Genomic DNA, 9,860 nt, shown 5'->3' on the forward strand with positions numbered 1-9,860 from the left:
ATGTGGAGTAAATTATATATTGATACTGAACACTTCTACGTTCAAATTGAATTCAAAACCTGTTAGAAACAGCTTGTAGAGTCAATGTCAACGAAATATTGATAACGACAAAGTTTGCCACTTGAACAAGATGATAGATTGCAAACGGTATGATTATCATACCGTTGCGAAAAAAGTGTCACACGTTGTTTGAGCTGCAAATGGTATTGTATCTCTAAAATAAGCGAGAAGAAGACCCAGCCCGTTATAACGGAATTACTCAAAACGAATGGAGATCGGAGCAAACTTGAATGCATGGAAAAAATCTCGAGGGTCTTCGTCTAGATGTAGGGCAGCAAGTTACGAGGAAGTAGGGACTTCCCGATCCAACTTTTACAACACGAGTACTATCTACTCCACGTCTTGTTACGATTTCATTGGATCTCGATGAGAGGACGCACTCGAAAGTCGAAACTCGACCAATCATCTTGGAAGAAGAAATTGGAGTCTCCATCTGCTGCCGTTCAACAACTTCGTTCGAGTAGCCGTTCTAAAAAATTATATTGGATACTGAGTCATACTGACCTGCATGTCTGTTATCGTTTGTTGTAATCAAAAAGTATATGGAAACATATCTATTTCATTGAAAGGACGACACTGAATGAATAAGATTTGTGATTTGGCCAAGCAAAATGGTGAAATCTTGAGAGAAGAAGAGAGAGTATGTGTGTGTGTTTCATAGTAGAAATTTGTTATTGTAAATTATGTACATGCCGAGCAAGTGTTCATCGTCTTCGTATCATGTTTTGAGAGCTATGACTGATATTCTGAATGCAACTACTAGCTTAATGAATGTGGTGTGACATACATATCCATGACTTCGCGACATTTCTGTTTACGAGGACAAACAACTCGTGTAAATTCTCATTCGACGCTGTGCACCGCAGCATCAGCTGAACTCTCAATCCGCCTGTTTCCACGAAAAGTAAATCAAATGATAAAAAATTAGCACTTATAATACGATTACAGAGCTCGAAACCTGTTGCGTATAAAGTATGGTCAGTATTATTCAACATTCGAGAGCGAATAAATGCAGATAATACGGATATTTTTTGCGATGAGAGAGGAGTCATATTTTTAATTTTTATATTTTTTATTTTTTATTTTTTTAAATATGTCATGTTACAAATTTGACAATAAATTGTAATTAATTTATAAGACAATATAATCTTGATTTTATGACTTGATATTCTGATTCAATTTAATTTTGTTGCAACATAATCTCTTGAGATTTTCATTGAATTGGTAAGTTTAAGATGTTACGCTGGCATGGAGAATAGTTGGTAGTAGTTTTCAAAGATTTAGAGCAACAAAATCGAGTTGAGTCAAATTATCAAGCAAGAAATAATTTATATATTCGATTCCATCGTTATACAGATTGATCACAATTTTAAAAGTAATACTTCTATTTTATTTGCGTTGCAGTGTGTATTAACAGTTAGGGTTGTCGATATCGAATAGAAAGATCCACTAAATGTATTTATTATCAATTAAAAAACTATTTATATTTAACCTGAATGAATAAGCATTATATTGAATATATGAATAATGAATATCGTCATAAATAGATTTTGTTTGGACTAATCAAATTCGATATATTCGATAATGCTTATTCATTTAGTAAATATATAAATAATTTTTGCATTGATGAATATATTCATAGTAAATATTTCTATTCGATATCGACTTATTAAGAATTAAGCGACCTTTAAACGCTCAATATTATTGTACAATTATTTCGTTTAATATTATTTTTACTATAATATTATAGTACCCCTTTGAAAAATACAAAACTTTCTAGATACTCAATATAGACGATAATATATAATGTACAATATCAAATATTGTGCAATAATATGATTGTCTAGAGACCGCTTTACACTTCAAGATCTCGTATCTTTTAGTGCCTCGAGTCCGTCGGAGGTGAATATTGCATTCTATTCTACGATGGATGATCGTCTTGGTCCGTCTATTTATCTTTTATTTCGTCGCTATAAAGATTTCAAAAGTGGTGCTCGAGGTTCGCTCGCTTTTACGTTGCCGCTATAGTTTTTCTGCTCGAAAAGTGCACTGAAGCGGCCGATGAGCTATTCCCGTCAGATGATTTATGCTTCGCAATCTCGCGCCTTTTATTCCGTCGGAAGTGATTATCGCGTGCTAATGAGGATTGAAAGTTTTGAACGGGTTCGAACGATTGCTTCGGAGCGTCTATTATTATATGTACGCAGAATATTCAGTATTACGAAATGCACCGCATTCAGCATATCGCGTGTCAGTCCGTAACATCCGTCGCTTGCCTGAAAACGCTTCATTTCCAGTTGTTTCCAGTTTTGATTGACGTAAAGATCAAATTGAAATTTTAAAAGAAGGAAGGGAAGTGATGTATTTTGTCTGCGACGCGACTTTCTTTTCCTTGAAAAGTGTTAAGATGTACTCGTAGTTAACGACAGTTTCGATACCGTCGTTGAATAGCTTTTTTACTATGTAACATAAAATCTACGCAATGATAATGTAACAACATCGATATACTGTCGTTAAAAGTTACAGGATAGGAGCTTCAATGCAGTAATTATGATTTTTACCAATGCTGCAATGTTGTACACTGAAAAAAAATTAGCTAAATCTGAGTAAATATTTCTTGAATAGTGCCACGTAAACATTTATTTAGAACAAATAAATATTTGCTCAATAAAATATAATGATACTTAAATCAAATTAATGGTTCTTGTATCAAATAAATATATGTTTACATTTAGTAAATATTTACTTGGCACTATTCAAGAAATATTTACTCAGATTTAGCTAATTTTTTTTTCAGTGTATAGACTAACTTTAATCTCGGTTCAACTTATTCTTCATCTTTTTCTAATTCTGAGGCCTGGGGTTCCACTAATGTAAAATTAATCTCGATTCAATTTAATGTTTATTTTTTTCTAATTCTTAAAATTAGGAAAAAATAGGAAGTTTAACCGAGATTAAAATTGGACTTACATTGGTGGAACCGAACTTTAGAATTAGAAAAAGATGGAGATTAAGGTCTCGGTTGAACCGAGATTAATCTATATTTGAAAATGGGCATTATACCTCGTTGCACGGGTGCGAATTCTTTTTACTTTTCGTGATTCCTCGTCTTTTTACCCGTTGAAAATGAATATCGTGAACGAACGAGTCGGGAATGTCGAATTGTGCAATAGTCGATTGCCCCACCCGTTTGCTATATATCTATACAGAAGGAAGGAAAGACATACCCGGAAGTTGAAAGAAATGAGGTGATGGCGACCCATCGGTCAATGAGTGAGTTACTTGTTGCATTCCGTTTATCACTTACCGCTCGACCTCGATTATGGCATTTATGTTTTTAAGTTGCAAAATATTCTTAATCCTCCATTCAGCTCAAGCTCTTTTTACTGTTCTAATATGAGCTTTCAAAAATGTGGAAAAATTTAGGGTTACCTTTCAGTATCTTTATTACATTACTAAACTCTTTATTACCTCACTAAATAGTTTTTAAACAATATTATAGGAAAGGAAATCGGACTTTACTTTCCATTTCGGAGAAATATGAATGAGATTTCATTTGTACCAAAAAAGATCCACTAACATATGGAGCATATTATGTTTATGGAATTTCTATATTCATAATATCATCGCGTTTTCTACACTGAAAGAAAAAATTGATTGCTGCAGCAAATTAGATGGTTAAATATGGCATAGCATTTTTAATTGGCTGCAGCAAGCAATTTTTGGTTGCCAATCGAAATTCTATACCGACATTGCGGATAGGCTAATACAACCAACAATTAGCTGCAGCAATTAAAAATTCGCTGTGACAACCAATTAAAAATGCTATGCCATATTTTACCATCTTATTTGCTGCAGCAGCCAATCTTTTCTTTCAGTGTACCAGGGGCTTGGACCGAAAAATTTCGATCCAAGGCTAAATCCAACTATTGGTTCTAGTTCTTTTACCGTAACGATTAACGGGATTGTTTGGATTTCAGTGCTTTTCGATCATGCGTGCAAGAACGATATCAGACATATTAACCAAATGTTTATTAAACTGGCACAGCCACTGTAGCACAATTGAATAAAACATACATATAAATTTAGTGCTTTTTTGTTACTAATTTGTTACCTTTTATTCGTAATTTTATTACTTTAGTCGCTAAAGCAATAAAATTGCAAATAAAATAACAAAAAAAAGCACTAAATTTATATGTATGTTTTATTGAATTGTACCGAAATGACTGTAATACACAAGTTTTCATTATTACTTCACAAAAGTATATTTATACATTTATGCGTTGAGTCTGTATTTTAAATAATGAGATAGAATTAAAGTCAAATAGAATTATTTTATTTGAAGTATCGAGCTTTAATTAAATACGAGAAATGTTATTCATTTCCTGATGATTGATATTGCATAAATACTGTCCTTACATCGATCATAATTCATCTCCGATAATTAAGATGTCAACTGTGTTTCACGCTACAATTGACACATACTCTGATTTTCGCATCAATTGTCAAATTAGTGATCCTGTTAGTTCGTAATGAATATCATTAATTGTACCTGTATGACGGACATGTCACAATTGGGCCATAATGTCCCTTTATTCATAAATAATTTACATAATGACGTAATTTTATTCCCTTCATTTTATTAATAAATGAGAGCGACAACCGCGAGCGACAACAAATTGACACATTAAGTCCACGCAAAAATTGCGAAGCTTTTCCGTCAAATGAAAATAAGAACACAATTACATAATCGCTGCAAATATTCTATACGATACATCACTGTTTAAATTTATAATTAAGAAATGAAAACACGAGAACGTCCGCTGCTACAAATATCTACTGCAACAAGCAAAATGGATTGTGGATTAAATCCCATATAACATTTTTCATGTCATAACAGCTTTGCGGTTCAACAATGCGGAACTGTGTAACACCGCTGAAAGAGAGAAAGAAACATATGTTGACGCGCGAATCTGACAACCAGAATGGTGCACGGACGCTTCATGATAAATTACTATTATCTCGTGAGATAGAGAGGATCAATGATGAGAAAAAGCTGCATCGACACAGTGACGAATGGAAATGGATTCTTGAAGTGTTCGCGCGAATTCTAACATAAAATACGCGAACGACGCGCGACTTACGTACCTTACGTCGGTGAGACTAAGTTAAAAAGATCTCTCAGCGTTGGTACGAGACCTGGTTGGACAATTTCCAACTTACCTTTTCCGTAGTACCGAGTTTATGCACGCGGTCTGCGAACATTTTCCGCAGAACGAGTCGTCATCGCGAAAATCGACATTCGCGAAATATACGACCTGAATTCTTATACGAGTCCGTCGGTGTATTTATTACAACAACAGAAATGTATCTCAAACGTGTATTTTTGTGTAGAGAAACTTTTACGAACTAATATCTCCGAGATTCGGAATATGTAAGCATTCGACAAATGTTTGCAATACAAGATGCGTAAAATTTCGTTATCATTATTAGCTAACGAATTAGTGTAACGAATTTTGCTGCAAAAAATAAACAGAGATTTATATGATAAAAAAGAGGACGAGAAAATGAATGAATACATTTTTATTTAGCTTTCTTATTTATTTGTAATATAAATATAATAAATATTTAAAATACAAAAATTTAATTTTCTCTTTCATTAATTAATATGTAGTCTTTTAACATTTGCAACATATCTCTGCTGTTTTCCAGCGTGACAATGTCTTTTTCATATCCTCTTCTTTATTATTCTCAGTTGTGTAAATTTTTCAGTTTTTTAACCAGGACACGTCAACAATTCTCACTGTGTTTCTACTGTTCTTATGCTTACTTGCATTCTTAATGGTTAGAAATAAAGCTTAATACAAGACTTACACGCCATAATCTGATGTTTTACTACTTTTCACAGGATGAGCATCGATTCATTGTCGATATCGATCATTACTAATCGAGGGCGGATAGCAATAAGTACTGACTACGGGCGCCAGCAGAATTACTTTTAGGAGGGTGCACTCAAAAGAATTCAAACTTTTGAAGCTTTTCTACTGAAAGTGTACAAACGAAAACTCCAAATGTGCATACATATGTAAACGATGAACTATCGAATGAGCTATAAAAACTTAATTTTTTTAATGTTGGATGGTTAACTTTACAACGGTAATATGCGAACAAAATTTGAACAGCAACTAATAAAGACGAATTCTAGTTTTTATTTCAATATTGATTCTTCTAAAATGGATTTCCCAAAGTTTTACAACAAACGTTAATTAATATTGAGCTTCTTGTTTAATTGGAAAAGTTATTCTATATTACGCGACTTCTTTTTTTCTGTGGATTTTCCTCTTTTCCACTTATTTTATAAGCTAGGGATTCAAGCGCACCTCCTCCTCCATGGTACTGATGAACATATCAGCACACATCAATACCTGTATCCATCTTTAATGTCTACCTCCCGTACGAGACTTCAATGCTCCATATAGAGAATACACTTCTCATGTTCGCGGATCAGTATACCCCGATAGATAACACTCATGGCTAATCTCGGTTTATGCCACTAAGACTTCAATGGGTATTCCGGTTAGATAACATTCACGGCTGATCTCGGTCTACGCCACTATGACTTCAGGAAGCTGCAAAAGTAATTTTTAGCTATTAAATAATAAAGGTGATAAAAAGTCTTAAAATCATAGTGATCTAGATCGAGATTAGTCATGAGAGAGAGAGTATTATTTAATTAGGACCAGAGGACTGGGTAAAATACATTATGTATTTTGTATTCGCGCGTAACACACAAGATACAAAATATCGCCAATCTTAATAATTACTCTAAATGGACTGCATTATTGATGTAGTTTATTTAGAGTAGTTACTAAGATTGACAATATTTTGTATTTTGAGTTTGCACTTTGTATCCAGAGTGTGTAATTGGTCTTCGACTATTTGAAAAATTTACAATTGAAAGCAATAAAGAAGAGGATATCAAGAAAGCACCGATGAAAAACAGTGGAGATAAAATTAAATAAAGATCATTTATTTTTTCTCTTTCATTCTCATCGCTGCAGTATTTGACACCTCTTGATTTCGCACCTTCTCTTAGAGAGAAAGAGAGATTTATATTGGTGCGATTAATTATCGGGATACTCTCTTCCTAAACTTTCTCCGAGTTTAGTCCCTTGTATTCCGAAACAATAAATGTCGCTCGTCCCTGTTTAATGACTCACTCCCTTTTCTTGTTTTAACAAACAGCTCCCACGGGATGTCGTGTCTGTACTGCTCTATTTTCCATGTGTGCTTTTAAAATAAACTACGAATGATCATTTTGCGCCAGGTTTTACCGCTATTGAAATGTCAAATCGAATATTCAGCACACGTGAATGAATTTATGACGTTTTTTTTTTTATTAATCTTCGTATTTTTTTTGTCTGTTTGTAATTTTTGTCAGCCATTGATCCTAGAATAGCATAATAAAACTTAAATACTTTTCATATATGTTTACAAGAATTATCTGCGTCGAGAAATCTCTACAAAACTTTATATATTCTTCAGTTCATTCAATTTCAATTTTTATTAACTAGCACAATTTCCGCTATGATTATCTTTCACCCTTATTTTGTTAGAACTGAGTTACCTATAACGCAGAACGAAATTTTTTAAAATCACTTTTCGAAGACCTTTGTAAAAACAGTGTTTCGAAAAGAACCCTTGTAACCGGATTTGTCAAATTTCACGTTTCAACAATGCACGATTGTGATTATTTACCAATCCAAACATAATAATAATAGCTTTATTAAATGCTATAGCTTGCGGTTAAATTGAAAGCAACACGTATAGTACATAACAAAACACCAAAAGCATACAATAGGCGTGGCTGCAGTTGAGGGCTGATTTAATGTACCTAACCTGAATAACTAATTGAAAAACGATTAATATATAAAAGTAGTTACAGTTTACAGAATGTGAGCCTTCACTTATATTAATAAAGTATTAAACAAAGCGCAGATTACTGCTTTGTAATAGTACATAACTTTTCTATCGTAAAATCAATATTTCTATCGAAGGAACTTTCAAGAAGACATTAGAGCATCAAACGTAACACTTTGTGTTAGTCGTCGTCCAATCGTTCTTCGAGAAGTGATAGAAAGCTACTTTTATCGTATACGGAACACTTCTTCGGGCATACCATTCTCCTATCTACACGACTGGAAGTCTCGAAAGAATACTTTTATATCCTTCGTTCAGTATATAATATCTACTTCGAATAAGCCTTTTAGAAACGGCAGACAATAAATGTCTACCTAGTCCTCGGAGATCGTCGATGTATCGATATTCTGAAAATACAATCCGCCCGTCCACCAATAGTTCCGTACGATATCAATGTTTGCAATGCGTTTACATAGGTACGTGTATTTTACGTGTGAGTCGCTACGACAGTATGAGAGTGCGCCTAAGTTCACTATCGACCAGAGGCTTTGAGAGTCGAACTGTTTCATGAATGGGGTGTAACCGAGACAATAGTCGGACGAGACGTTTTGTGCAGCGTATTCTTGCCGAGGGGCCGGACGTGGAAGACAATGATACATGGAAGTAGCGAGAGAAGACGGCGAAGAATAGAGACGGGCGAGAGTTGGGCCGTGAATTTCCGGAGATCGATGCGCTGACCTAGCAGGTGCGCCTAGCAGGGGTTGCTGTTGAGATATCTTTCCCTTTTTGGATGCTGCTCATTCGTACCGTCTCATTTCCATCGCTTTATCCACATCATGAAAATCGCTGACGCTCGTCGTAGTACCTATAAACGAGACGCTCGTCATGAGCCAAGGCCGACCGATAAACCGCTGTCGGTTAGGCGGAATCTGTTCCGCGGTTAGACACTACGGAAGAAACAATCAGTATAATGAAATCACCCGCTGGCCGGTCGCCAAATCAGTTGAAACACGACTCGTATTTGTCTCGCTCCCCATGAGAGAGACCACATATGGTTTAGTGGTTAACAATTTGCATAAATTATGCAGGTTTGGGAAGTATCGCGTTACTTGCAATACCGTTATCATTTGCATTATTTTTTTCGATAATAATTATTACTTTTTTTTATTTGTAATGGTAGTCGTTACATTTTTATTTTACAGTAACGATAACGAATTCAGTCATTATTTTTATAGTTACTTTGATCCTTTATTATCTTTATAACATATTCAATAAAAATCGCATTATTTTTATAATTGGCTAGAAATATTTTAAAATAGAAATTTAAATATTAAAAAATGTTTTGTACTTTATAATTTAGGCTGCATTACGATAATCACTGTAATACTAAAAATCTGTAAGATATATATATATACATGTATGTGATGTAAATTATAAATTTTCAATATTGGCAATATGAATATTGAAAAGCACTCTGAATAAGGCCATTAATGCTTAAAAACAATGTTTAATAGAAATTTTTAATAAAATCTGCGTTTGTAAATCACGAACTAATTTTCTAAAGATAAGTATATATAATAAAAAATAAAAATATTAATATAAATAATTATCAAAGATTAATTTTCATAAGTTTAATATAAAGATAAGCTTGCTGTATAGAGATTAGCTAAGAATTTTAAGTTTTAGTATTGATTTTTATAATTAATATTGATTGTTAAATAATGTAACTTTTAAATATACTAGCACATTCCCTACGCGTGCTACGCGCGCGCTACTCCATTTTACTCTCCTTTTTAGACATTATAAAATATAATATTACGAATCTGGATTCAAAATGTTTGAATAAGAAAAATGACCGAATCGTTATGGCGGGTTTGAGA

At 33.6% G+C, this 9,860-nt stretch overlaps 1 protein-coding gene across 1 annotated transcript in view; it reads right to left on the bottom strand.

Moving 5' to 3' along the window:
• Window positions 1-9,860, bottom strand: part of LOC108764905 (uncharacterized) — a 63,818-nt gene that overhangs the window by 18,368 nt on the left and 35,590 nt on the right. The gene's annotated exons all lie outside the window — the stretch shown is intronic.

The sequence above is a fragment of the Trachymyrmex cornetzi genome, unplaced genomic scaffold (genome assembly GCF_001594075.2).
Source record: "Trachymyrmex cornetzi isolate Tcor2-1 unplaced genomic scaffold, Tcor1.1 scaffold466, whole genome shotgun sequence".
In the NCBI taxonomy this organism is placed as follows: Eukaryota; Metazoa; Arthropoda; class Insecta; order Hymenoptera; family Formicidae; genus Trachymyrmex; species Trachymyrmex cornetzi.